At 41.9% G+C, this 13,808-nt stretch overlaps 2 long non-coding RNA genes across 2 annotated transcripts; one reads left to right on the top strand and one right to left on the bottom strand.

Moving 5' to 3' along the window:
* Positions 1-33: 33 nt before the first annotated feature.
* Positions 34-10,793, top strand: LOC125612794. The gene is made up of 3 exons (XR_007343266.1): positions 34-797; positions 953-1,064; positions 6,776-10,793. It is a non-coding gene; the product is annotated as an uncharacterized LOC125612794 (long non-coding RNA).
* Positions 10,794-12,365: 1,572 nt separating this feature from the next.
* Positions 12,366-13,808, bottom strand: LOC125612798. The gene is made up of 2 exons (XR_007343270.1): positions 13,713-13,808; positions 12,366-13,591 (listed from the first exon to the last, which is right to left on the bottom strand). It is a non-coding gene; the product is annotated as an uncharacterized LOC125612798 (long non-coding RNA).

Here is a 13,808-nt window from a genome sequence, read left to right as displayed (position 1 = left end):
CCCGCAGGGGCTGGAGAAAGGGACAGTGGCAGGTCAGGTCGGGGACAGATGCCAGCGTCATTCCTCCCCAGGAGGCTCCCTTAGCACAAGGACTTCTGTGGATGGAGCTTTGTCCAGGGAGGCCCCAGGAGTCTGTCCTGTCTTGATCCTCAGGACATCATTTCCTTAGCCCCATGCCCAGCGTGTGAGAACCTTCCGGTCAGCTCAGGTCTGTAGGACGCACAATACCTGATCCAAAGGCCGTACCTGTGCAGCGGCGGTGCTGGACCCACGCTGGCCCAGGAGGCTGGCGTCTCCGGGTTATTCGGAGTTGGGGGTGTGACTGCGGAAGGCCTATGCTCTCCCAGGGGAGACCAGACCTTGGGCGGAGTCCGCTTTGGGGGCTGCTGTTAGGGATAGATGGAGGTGGGAGGATAGGATCCATCTTTGTACAAATTGTGGCCATCACCGTGCATGCTGTCTGGGGCCTCTGCACCAGCTCTATTTTCCTAGAGGTCCCTGGATGGCCTCCACTTACATCAGGGACTGAGGGTCTAAGTGCAGGGCGTCGGTAGTGAAGCGCCAACCACGGCAGAGATTCAGAATCGCTCACCTCACACAAGTGCCCTCTCGGATACCCTCAAGCCAGGGAGGGAAGGATTAACATTCTGGTCCTAAACCCCAAAAGATGAAGGAGCCTGTAGTGATGGACTCGCTTCAGGTCGCAGCACCGAGAGGGGCACGCCAGAAAGGACACTGAAGTCTCTGCGCAGGTGCACAACTCTTCCCAAGGATCGGCCCATTCGCATGGTGTGGATGTGAGGATTCTAAGAAGTCCCATTCCCCTTGCACTCAACCTGCTCACCAGACATGAGCAGGGCAAAGTCCTTCTTGGACACTAGAAACCGAGCACTCCCCGCTGCAACGCATTCAAGGTTCTCATGCAAGTCTCACCTCTCCCTTCTCTTGACAGGACCCCTAGAGAAAGCGCAGTGATCAGACCATTTGACAGAGAAGGAAACCCAAGACCAAGAGGGCTGGATTCAGAAGACTGTCTCAGCGCCAGGCGGTGGCAAAGGCGGAAGGTGAGCCCAGGAAGCAGGCCCTGGAAAGAGCAAGGCGCCCCTGGGAACAGCATCGAGGCGCCCTGTGAAGCAGGGATGCCAAGTGCTGCTGAGGGCGGCTCGGAGCGCCTCACTGCCGTCCCCTCCTCCCTCTGGCTGAGGAGTTTTAAGACCTCCTTCAGGACTCGGGGTGCCGCTGGTGGGAAGCCCTGGGTTCCGTCAAGCCTGCTTAGCCTGCAGGAGGCCTGAGTCCATCTCTGGGTGCCTGAACCACGTTCCTGCGCCTTCCGGGCGGGCCCGCTTCACGGGCCTTCTGGCCACAGGAATCCCCACAGAAAGCCACAGCCAGGCCGGGGTTCCCAGCCGAGCGGCCTAGGAGGTAGTGCCAGGGGCCGCCCACCTTGCTCCTTTATTGGCCAACTGGGTGATAGGATTTCTGCCCTCCACCTGCCCCAGAAGAGGCGCCCAACTATCACTCAGATACAAAATGAGTTCGCTCAGAACCCAGATCTAATGAATATTGTCTGGCTTCTTTTCAGTTACAGGGGGACTGCAGGTGGAAAGTTGATCCCGAGGTGGAACAAATGGAGGAGCTTAGAAGGGAACATTAGGATTTCACTTTTGAACACAGTTTTAGAGTCTATTAAATATCCAACTGTGGCAGATCTTGGTCTTTCAATACAGAGATACAGAAGGCTTGGACCTTGTCGCCATTGTCAATAATGAGCACAAGGTTTTGAGCAAAAGGAAAACTTTTATTGCTTTGCTAGTAAAGCTGAAACACGGTTACTTTTGTTCCCTAAGCTGTAGTGATGGACTGTTCTCTGCAGGAGGAACACAGGGTTTTTATTTATCTTTAAGTGAATCATCTTTATTACAATGTGATTGGAAGTATTAGGGTAAAGAAATCACCATCACTGCTAAAGGGCTGCAAGTTTGATGTGTGTGACTTTGTAACTGCTGATACTTATAAAATGGTTTAGGGTTCATTTGGTGGTTAACAGAGGAATTCCTGTGTTTAACAAAATGGCAAACAATATGAACTGAATAATACTAGAATTTTTATTAGTGTAGATAATGTTATATTTGTATCATATAACTTAGGTTTGAGCTTTTTCTTCAGAGCCATCAGTATAACGGATTGAAGTGAGTTTTCAGCAACTTCCACCTCTTGTTGAGTTTCTGTCATAATTTTTCCCTGCAACTCAGCCATTGTTTTAAACTTTATTTTGTTCACTGACAACAAGACTTTCAAGATACTCCCCCAGGTCCTTGATACGCATATAAATTTTCAATTTCTTTAATTTTCTTGCACTGAACAATTCTAGCTTGGAGGGGAAAAAAGGAAAAAAAATGCTTTTTTTTTTTTCATCTTGAAATATATTAGCTAGTCTCTCTTCTTTTCCCTCAGTTTCCTGTACATCTATGTCCCACTGTTGAAACAAAGGCAGAAATTGCTGAGAATATTTGCAATGAAGATTGTGCCTTTTCGTTTGTATTTTGCAAATATGCTCAATTTTTCTTTAACGGCTTTGAGAGAAGCATCTGTATTTATTTCAAACAATATTCTTGCAAGAAGAGCTTGTGTGACATCAGCTCCAACTGCCTGTAACACCGTCTGTACATCCTGCCCATATCTTGCTCATGTCATCCTGCAAAGGAGCTGCCCTCTCCACTGTCATCAGTCCCTGAACTGCTTGCTGGGCATTCAGAGTCATAGACAGCCAGGTCCTGGGCTTCCATCGGGGCCTTGGCAGCTCTCCCATGCTCTTCCTTGCTGTGGGTGTCCTGGCCTGGCTGTTCATGCTGAACGTGACCCCTGAACCTCCTGAAGGCGCAGTCACATCAGCTGGGTGCTGTCAGGCTCCTCTACGGGCCTGAGCAAACTCCATATGGCAGCAGCTAGCACAGGGCTTTTAAAAGAGGAATATAAGGGATGGGATCCAAATAGATGTGATTACTAAGTGCACACCAGTGTCCTTGAGAGGATCACTCTCTAGTTCCCAGATTTGGGGTTTCTTTATTCTTGTGGACAGTGACACTCTGCTGGGTAGTGAAGGACATGATAATCTACCCTGGAACAGGAAAAATGTTAGTCTGGTTTCCCCTGTTGTGAAGGAGGGGGACAAGGAGAAGAAGAAAGGGTGAAGGGAAAAGAAAACCATGTCAGTTTTAAAGTAAGCAATTTGGGGGGTCAAGCAGCAAAGTTTACACTTGAAATATAAAGTGGACCCTATTACAATAGGATGGATTTGGGGAGGGGCAAAGTATCAGCATATATATATATATATATATATANTGGATTTATATATATATATATATATATATATATATATCAGGGATTGAGCCAGGGTGCTAACCACTGAGCAACATTTCCAGCCTCTCTCTATATATATTTTATTAGAGACAGGGTCTTTCTGAATTGCTTGGGGCCTCACTAAATTGCTGAGGCTGGGTTTAAACTTGCCCTTCTCCTGCCTCAGCACACTGTGACAGCCTCATTTTCTGAGTGGTGGTGCACCTGGCTCTCTTACTGGTTCCTTGTCAGCATGGGAACACCATGTTCTCAAGTTTTGTGACTATATGTCTGGGCAGGATATCAAATCCTGAGCGAAATCAAAGCTTTTGCTTTTGTAATAGCAAAAGAATTAGGTGAGAAAAAAATACTCCATAGTTTCTCAAATCTGAATAGATAGAATACAAACTGCAAAGTTAATACTCTCTTAAATGATACTTCAATATAACAGACCATCTTATTATTCTAATGTCCACATAATTAAAATTAAGTCATTTTTAAAAGAAAAAATTCAACTAAAATCACACCAAAGCAGCAAGGGCTCTTTTTTGCCTCGTTTCATGAAATCAGGTCTTGGTTTCCTCTCACTAGTAGTAATTAACAGAGTTTAACATGACTTAAAACATATTTTGTATTTAAAGTTTTCACCTTTGGTTTTAGGACCATAATATTTGTTATTTTTTTTAAACCTGTAAGTATTTCCTGTCATGTAAATGAGACTACATCTCAAGTTATTTACAATATATAGGCAGTATGTAAAAAGGTGCAAATTCTTTTATGGTAATATAAACACTGAAATGTCTTTATTTCACTATTTTATTTAGATTATTTCATTATCCTACAACTGTGCACAAGAAAACAATTAAGCCATATAGATTTGAAATGTGTCTGTGTTTTTTTAATTTGACAAATCATTAGGTCATTGGGTTTCAATGCTGTCCAGTAAGCTGGATGGACAGGTTGCTGCTCAGCAGCGGCTTACTCTTCTCTTGGTATAATTTTCTTCTTTGCAGAATTGCCAGATCTCAAGTTGCTGTGCCTGACACTGGGTACTCCCTTAATCTTGGCACTTCTTTCTATTGCATCAGGATGTTCTCAGACTTTGGAGGTGCATCAGAATCACTGGAGAAATAGGAACACTGGGGACTTACCTTGCTTCAGGGGGACAAGACCCAAGCATTTGTATTGATACTGATTTCCCTGGAAAGTTTCATGTGTGTGTGGCACTGGGAATCGAACCCAGGGGCTCTCCCCCACTGAGCTACTTCCATAGATCTTTTTGTTTCGAGACAAGTTCTCACTAAGTTGCCCACACTGGCCTTGAACTTCCAATCCTTTTGCCTCAGCCTCCGGAGTTGTGGGATTTCAGGTGTGCACCACTGTGCCTATATTCTTGGGTGATTCTGAGTTCATTGGTGTCAGAGATCACAAAGAAAGAGTAAGAAATGAGTGAAAATAAGAATTGGTATTTCTTAAGTAGAACCTGGATCATAGGGAAGGCTTTAGCCTTGTCAGTTGTTGTTAGTGAAATAGCGTGAGGCCATGCTTCTGGTTAGAAGTAGAAGAACATTCTGCAGATTAGTAATGTGCTGCCCGCTTCCTGGAAGGATCCTTGAAATCCCAAGGGAAAGCACGATAGGGAGAACAAAACCTCCAACTCAGGTTTACAGAGGGGGAAAAATCTTATTTTCAAGCAGCAGGACTTGAATTTAGACAGATGCTTCATGTAAATGAGGAAATTCTTGTCTATGGCAAAGTTCCAAACAAGCAGGATGAACCTACATCTGGTCAATCAACTCTTTAGATTAACTTCATTTAATATTTGAGTTCTTATGATTAAGGAAAGTGCCAAATGGGAAAGAATTAGATTTCCCAGAGTTGACAAGGACCTCTAGAACCAGAATAAAATGGTTTCAATCAGCTGAACCAGGTATTCATTGCCAATATCTCTTTTCTGAATGAATACCCAATTGCAGCCATCAGCTGTGAATAAATAGAAATGAATTTCAGTTCTGTCTGATATCCTTCTCCCTTCTTCCCTCATAGTTCTCCATCTGCTGCTTCCGCTTCTGGATGGCATAGCACTGTGTTCAAGAAGCACAATAATTCCCAAACTCATGATCCCATAGAGGCTGCAACACCAGAATGTGCAGATATCTGAAGGGAACTAATTTCACAATTTGAAGGGAGTTAGTTATGGATTGGAAGCTTTGTATAAATTGTGGGTTTGTTTGAGCCATTATAAAGCAGAGAGGCTATTTTTCTGGGAACTCCTGGTTGAAATTCCCCAGTTTAAGAAAGCCCAGATCATGCTGGTGCTCTGCCTTAGCTCACAGTCCTAGGTTCAACGCAGCCTCCCAGAGATGGGTGTAACATTTAAAGCCCCAAACAACTTGTTTTCTCAATCATATCCTGTTTTCTTCAAGAAGCCTGCCACACTGAAACCTTTTGATGTATTTCCCTTTAAATAAAGGATTGGGGCCTTTTTTGTTGTTCAGTTACATTTCCTGTCAGGGTTGGAAAACCCACCAGGCACCCTGCTTTTAAAACTATACTCTGCCTATTGTCTTTGATTTCTTATTATTTTCTGACTTTTTATTTTCCCCGTAGGTTTCACACCTCCAAGCAGGAATATGCTCTACCTGGGTGCTGGTCATCCGGCAGTTATGGTCAGGCTAGAATGTTCCAATCAAATGTTACCAGAACAATAAAAAATAATGATTGATACTATTACATCATTTCAGGTGCTAATAGGTGCAATTACATGTGTCAAAGCTAACATGATTTTATTTCTTGTTACTGAAGATTAAACCCAGGCATGCTCAACCACTGAGCCACATCCCCAGCCCTTTTTAAAATATTTTATTTAGAAACAGTGTCTTGCTGAGTTGCTAAGTGCCTCATTAAGTTGCAGAGGTTGGCTTTGAATCACAATCCTCCTGCCTCAGGCTCCCAAGTCACTGGGATTACAGGCATGTGCTACCATGCCAGGCAGCTAATGTGAATTCTAACTCTTTGATGACCACATAAACACAGGGGAAGGTCGCAGTAATGTGAGTGCTATGAGATTATGGGGTGCCATTTACTATTCAAAAGAAAACAGGGCAAACTAAGTGACAAAAAGAGATGAAATCCCTTTTGGAATATCAACTAAGATTCCAAGAAAGTCTTTTAAAAATAAGAGAAAGGTTAATTTGAAAAATCAAAGGGCTGGGGACGTGGCTCAAGCGGTAACGCGCTCGACTGGCATGCGCAGGGCACTGGGTTCGATCCTCAGCACCACACACAAATAAAATAAAGATGTTGTGTCCACCGAAAACTAAAAAATAAATATTAAAAAATTCACTATCTCTCTCTCAAAAAAAGAAAAGTCAATATCAATAGCTCACGAGACTAATATTTACTATTTAATGCAGATATTTGTTTATATTTTTAGGTGGAATATGCAAAGAAACCATTGCTGGAAATTAATAGAACTAGAGACCATCATGTTAAGCAAATTAAGTCAAACTCAGAAGGTCAAGGGTCGTATGTTTTCTGTCATATGTGGAAGCTGAAGAGGAAAAAGTGAAAGAAAGGTGGGTGCTGTCCTAAGGGTCACCCAGAACTTCTATCAGCTTCCTTGTTCTATTCTTAAATCTGATTCTCACCCTATTTCTATAAACTCTGAGCATAAAGGATTTCACCCAACCATTTGAGCCAACTTAAAATAATTAAAAGTGATTTCCCCGTGAGCAGAGAGAACTGGACCCAAGCTGGGCACTGGGAGAGCAGGGAGGTAGAGACAGGAGGATCACTAGTTCAAGGCTGGCCTCAGTAACTTAGTGTGCTCCTGTCTCAAAATAAAAAATAAAGAAGGAGTGTAGCTCCTAGTAGAGAGGCCCTGGGATCAATCCATAGTACCACAAAAAATGAAAAAAAAATATTCTAATCATATGATTCAAAAAATATTTTTAAAAAACACCTTCCATGTATCTTAAGACATAAAGAGATTTCCTAAATTTCTCTAAATATAGAAACCTCCTTCTATTCACAGTATTTAAGAATTCCATGAACTTTTCCTCCGAATTTCCTCACAGAGGATATTCAGACTTTTCTTTGTAAAATTCACTATGTGACAGGTTTGTTTGGGCAAGGACAATATTGTCCTGATTTTTCCTGGTATCACAAATTCTAGCACTTTCCTAATCTTAACAAATATTGAAATGAATGATTTACCAAGAAAACAGATTCATCCTTCTCTAACAAGAATACAAAAACTGAGACATGCAGGTGTCACTGACGATGACACAAAGGGCTCAGTGTTGGGAAACATGAGGCCACCAGCACAGAGCCGTTCACGACCCATTGCCCTTCATTTGCAGCTAGAATCACCCACCTGTCAAAATAGTGTAGACTGAATACAAAGGAGCTCACCAGGACCAGGAGGGTGCATGTGGCTCTGGCCTTGTGGAAAGGTTGAGGGCAGAGGACATGGCTGTGAAGGTCTGGACTGGCTGCCGGTGTCTGTGCAGGACAAGGACCATGGAGCCACTGGCCCGGGCCATGAGGACCAGACTCGTCAAGTCAGGGGAAAAGTCTAAGATAGCATACCATGGGCTAAGACTTCCTTGCATTGACCAGGAACAGTACCCACCGTTCTCATCTACACTGAATTTTTTCTTAATTCATTGGGCCATTCACTAATAAAGGCAGAAATCAAGAGATTCAGGGTCCAGCAGAGGAAACAGCAGAAGCTGATGAACTCTGGGGACTGAATCTTGAGTGTGATCTACCCACACACCTGCAGCCGCTCCCACACAGGCACTCCATGTCTGCTCAAAGTGGGAGCTCACCCCCTATCTCCTTCCTTGAAGCGTGCCTGCATCCCCCAGGGCTTCAGCCAGAGCCCTGTTAGAGGCCATGTGTTGAGTGAGAAGAGGGAGCAGTTTCTGAAAGAATCTGAGAGGAGAGAAGGGAGATGCCAGGCAGCCCTAAGAGCTCACTGGAGTGGCCACATGCCTCTCCTCCCTTAGCATTTGCTTCTTGAATGTGTTCGGGGATTCATCAATCCTTTATCTATCATCTATGTATCATTTACACCTATCACCTATCATCATCTAGGCATCATTCACCGTCCATGTATCATCTATCACTAATCTGTCATCTGACTTCTATTATCTACCTAAGGTTTTTGTTTCCAATCTCAGAAAGACAAAACATTTTTTTAACACAATGCCTTTATTTTTATGTGGTGCTGAGGATGGAACCCGGGTCCCGCCCGTGCTAGGCGAGGGCTCTACCACTGAGCCACAATCCCAGCCCAAGGCAAAGCATTTTTAAGACGAGTTAATCTATCAGTCGGGCATGGTGGCACACACCTGTAATTCCAGCACCTTGGGAGGCTGAGGCAGGAGGATGGCAAGTTCAAAGCCAACCTCAGCAAAAGCAAAGTGCTATGCAACTCAGTGAGATCTTGTTGCTAAATAAAATACAAAATTGGGATGGAAATGTGGCTCAATGTTCAAGTGTCCTGAGTTCAATCCCCAGTAAAAAAAAAAGTAAAAAAAAAATACTAGTTAATCTTAGATTTCCTGAGAAAAATACTTTCTGAGAATCTGATACTTCCCCAAAGAGAAAAGAGAAAAGCTACTTACCACATGTGGATTTCCTCTCAAGACAGGGATGCAGAGGCAGCATGTGTCAAGTGTGTGGGTGAGACACATGAACCTCAGATAAAGGTCTGGGACTGCAAGACCTCTCCTCCTTGCTGGGAGTTATTATCATGTCACCTGGGAGTGCAGTGAGAGCATCTTCTAGGGGACTGAAGAAGATCTCTGAGGAGCACTTGGGATTGTGGAGAACACTGACAGCTATTAAAACAATTTAAAAATATATCCAACAGGAATTTAAGAGACAATTAAGGAAAGTGTACTTTTTTTTCTTTTTTGGTACCAAGGATTAAACCCAGGAGTACTTATCCACTGAGAAACATCCCCCAGCCCTTTTAAAATATATTTTATTAGAGACAGTGTCTCTCTGAGTTGCTTAGGGCTGGCTTTGAACTCTTGATCCTCCTGCTTCAGTCTCCTGAGTCGCTGGGATTACAGGAGAAATCCATGCCCAGCAATAAAAGTGAACTTTTGAAATCAACAAAATCCACATGAAAGATGAGAAACCCGAAATCTAACAAGTGAGATGGATGTCAATCAAATGTTTATCCCAGATTCTTAGCTGATCTAGAGGCTATGTTTCCAAAGCAATTCTTCCTCAAAAGCAGGAAAAAAAATGTGATTATAATTAGAACATTTCTCCTGAGCTCTCATGTTATCATATTTGTTCAGTATTTTGACTAATATTTATTGGGTAGTTTATGGGTTTCCGGTATGTTTCTAGGCACATGGATTATATTGGTGAACAAAATATAAGTTTGCCCTTCTGGAAGTCACTGTATACTTATGAAAAAGGCAATAAACATTGCATTGTTGAAATAAATACCATTGTAGACTAGAAAGTAATCTGTCCTAAGGCAATAAGAGGAGGTACAAGGGCTTCAGGTAGGCTGAAGTTGAAAATTGACTGTTCATGTTTGGACTCAAAATAAAAATAGTTTTAAGGAAATATTTTATTTGGTGTAGGAGGACATACCTACTTCTTCTTTTCCAAATATTGTATGCTTATTTTCTTTCCTTAATGTCTGAAGTCTGATATCCAGTTTAACACTGAGTACAAGTTCCATGCATGGCCACTGTACTTTTGTTTGAATCTTATGGGAATATGTTAACAATGGACCATGGGTTATGAAACCTGCCAAAACACCTTTGTAGATGTTATTTATAAAACTACAGAATAGACCTTCTCTTGTATCCTTAGATGCATATAGTTTTGTGCATATATTTTTTGTCTTCCTAAGTTTTATTCTTAATTTCATATACAACACGATGGTATATCTTCTTTTTTCTTATTTTCATAACAGAACAACTTTTCTTTGTCTATTATGTATGCATAACCTATCTTATTTTTGATAATATATATTATCTTTTGAACACCATTATGGTAAGATGGGAACATTGTACCCTTTGGCAATGCATAATTTGTTGTGCTTTTTAAAAATAAATGGGTATTATTCTCCATGACCTGAGTACAATCTTCAAATTTAGAAAAGTCAGCATTCATTCGATAGAATTATTTAATTTACACACTATGCTCATATTTTAAAACTTTTCTATCAGTGTCTTTTATAGTTTTTTTTTTTATTCCAGAACCAAACACAGGATTGGGGATTTTATTACTTTCTCATTTGAGTCTATTCTCCAGTTATTGGAAGCAGTTATCTTCCCTTCATTCCTTTATTTTTACATTTGTTTGGCAAGACAGTACAGAAGGGACTGACCAGCATGTGGACAGCCAGAGAGAGGTGGACCTGGGGACTGAGGCCTTTATTTTGGTCTAGGGTGTAATCAGAGCAGATCTCCCATGGAAGGTTTTAACTGGAGATTTACGGCCACCAGCTGTGAGTCCCATGTGGTCTGGCTGTGACTGAGTGGCCCTCAACACTGTGCGAAGAGTGAGTTGAGTAGTTACACCACGTGTTCCAGAATGTGGTGGTAACCAAGTGATTTACCAGTTTTTGAGAAAATGCACTTGTTTTGGTTTGGATATGTGGTATCCCCCCAAAGCTCCTTAAGTTAGTGCAGAAATATTAAGAGGTAAAATTATATGATCCTGAGGGCTGTAACCTAAGCTCATCTAATTTGAACAGACTGGGAGATAGCTGTAGGCAGATGGGGCATGGTAGGAGAAGTTGGGTCCCTGTGACTATGCCCCAGAAGTGTAGTCCCTCAGGCTCCTCCCCTTTCCTTTGCTCCGCCTGGCATGCCTTTCCACCATGACAGCTGGCCTCACCCTGGGCAGTGGAGAAAGGGAGCTGACCCACCCTAGAGTAAACCTTTAAAACCATGAGCCAAAATAAACTTTTCCTCCTTTTGTCAGGAATTTTGGTCACGGTGACCAAAAGCTGAATAACACAGTGCTAAAACTAAATTTTAATGATTTGTTTACTTCTATTACAATTCTTTGGTCTTTCTTTGACTAATTTTATAATATGTATTTTTAAATTAACACTTTGTTACAATTAATACTTCTTCCTCTATGACTCCATTTCATAATATACCTCTAATATTCTGTGAAATATTGATATCATCTCAACTTTCTAAATTAGCAATGAGATATTTAACATTAAAAATTGTATAGCTATATTTTTCCAGAATTATTTTTGTAAAGCTTTGCTCAAATTGGCAGTAGAGTTTTTATAATATTGGCAGTAGATTTTTAAATAATATTTTTAGTTATTAAATTATTATAAATCTTTTTCTTATTTTGATAACAGACCAACTTTTCTTATAAATCCTATTTATTTACCCTTTAATTTTGATAAATAACTTGTATACAGAAAACAAAATTACCTGGCCAGCTTAATAACTATTTCTAAAGTTAGCATCTGCTTAACTCTTGTTCAGGTGCATAAGTCATAGCATCCTAGGAGCCCCATGTACTTTGTCAGTTCACTTACCAAACCAAAATTTATTTTCTTATATCCCAAGTAAGCATTTCCTTGTTTTTATTGATAGTTTTAACGTCAATGTTTTAAATATGCATCTATGTAGTTCAGTTTTGTCTGGTTGGAAACCTCATACAAATGGAACCAAATAATAATGATTACTACATGCCTTAAATCACTTGCCCAACATGCATGTTTATTAAGTTCTTTATTTTTCAGTTTTGTATATTATTCTGACATAAATACCTGAATAGAATACTGTTCTGCATTCTCCTTTCAGAGGTTTTTGTCTATCTGCTTTCCAGTTTTGGGCAGTTAGGTTTTGCTACTATACAGATACCTGCCTGTGAGTTTAAATGCACTTGTCTACCTGGACTATGCAATGTTGAAAAGAATTTGTTTTGCACAAGGCTGAAAATTTTTAGATTACTATATAATGCCATTTAGTTTGTATGGGCTGCCATTAAAAAACCAGAGACAGGAAGCCTTAAATAACAAAATTTTATTTTCTCAGCTGCAGAGGTAGGACGTCTAAGATCAAGCTGCCAACAGACATGGTTTCTCCTGAGGCCTCTCTCCTTGTGTAGTAGGAGACTCCCTTCTTGCTGGGTCCTCCCACAGCCTTCCCTCTGTGTGGGTACATTCCTAGGATCTCTTCTACTAAGGGCAGCGGCCACTGAATTGGGGCTCATGCCCATGGCCTCATTTAACCTTCAGTTCTTCCTTAAATTCCCTACAACCCAACAGGTCACATTGTGGGTGATGACTTCAACATATGAATCTTGTGGAGACATAACAAATGCCACACTTCTCCAGGACACTTTTTCCAGTCTTCACACCCACTGTTAGTTTTTACTATTTACTGACCTTTTTAGTGTTAACCACACTGAAAATGTGACTTTCATCAAAAGTTCTAGTTTACTTTAATGCAGTTTTCTTACTGCCCAGTTTAAATGCATTTTTCTTTTCATATTTGTCATCTGTCTTTTGTAATTCAAATGTAAAATGACTATTACGAGTTTTATTAGTTTTTTATATGAAACCTTTCCTTAATTCGTATAAGCCATTAAATATAGTGTATACATATTCACTTACAGAAACCTCAATATCGTCCTATCTGTGTGACTTGTCACAGAATCTTCTATGGCATGAGTGGTAACAGAAGCCCACTGCTCTGATGTTGCTGGTGAACGTGTGGTGATGCCTGTGCTTTTGCTGGGGAAATCTTGCTCTATCCTATCACTAACACATTGTCTCCATGACCACCCTGTAAAGAAGGGTAGTCTTCTTCCCATATAAGCTTTTTAAGCCTGAAATCATTTTTTCTGCATGTTTAAGAGCAGAGGTGCAAATCAAACTTACTAGTTGGATATCTATTTTTTTTAAATATAACTTTGTTTTTATTTTTATTTATTTTTGTATGTGGTGCTGAGGATCGAACCCAGTGCCTCATGCGTGCTAGGCGAGCGCTCTACCGCTGAGCCACCACCCCAGCCCCTTGGATATCTATTGACCTAGAACATTTTTTTTTCAAAGTGGCCATTCCCATTGTTCTTCAGAGCTACCGTCCTGCCGCAGCCGTGGACAGGAACCTAAGGCGCTCAGTCGGGTCCGCTGTCGCCGTCAGCACGCCGCCCGCAGCACTCCGTCGTTTGGCCGCGGGACTCTAACCCCAAGCCACAGGGGATGTCGCCCTCACATCTCGTTTTTATCCTGGAATCGTATCGAGGCAAAATCACTTGAGAATCGCCTTCCAAGTTTTCTTCCTGGTGCCCTCAGCACATACAAGAAACCCAAGGGGAACAAATGATAAGCACTCGGACTCCCTCGCGACCTGTGTGGCGTCTACGCCTCACGCCCCAGACCCAGGGGTAAGCCAGCGCCCCGCCACAGCCCGCCCTGGCCCGGTCCTCGGGCTCCGCCCGGATCT

Source organism: Marmota marmota, unplaced genomic scaffold (assembly GCF_001458135.2).
Source record: "Marmota marmota marmota unplaced genomic scaffold, marMar, whole genome shotgun sequence".
In the NCBI taxonomy this organism is placed as follows: domain Eukaryota; kingdom Metazoa; phylum Chordata; class Mammalia; order Rodentia; family Sciuridae; genus Marmota; species Marmota marmota.
The sequence above is the reverse complement of the archived record's forward strand: the minus strand, read 5'-3'. Positions and strand labels throughout refer to the sequence as shown.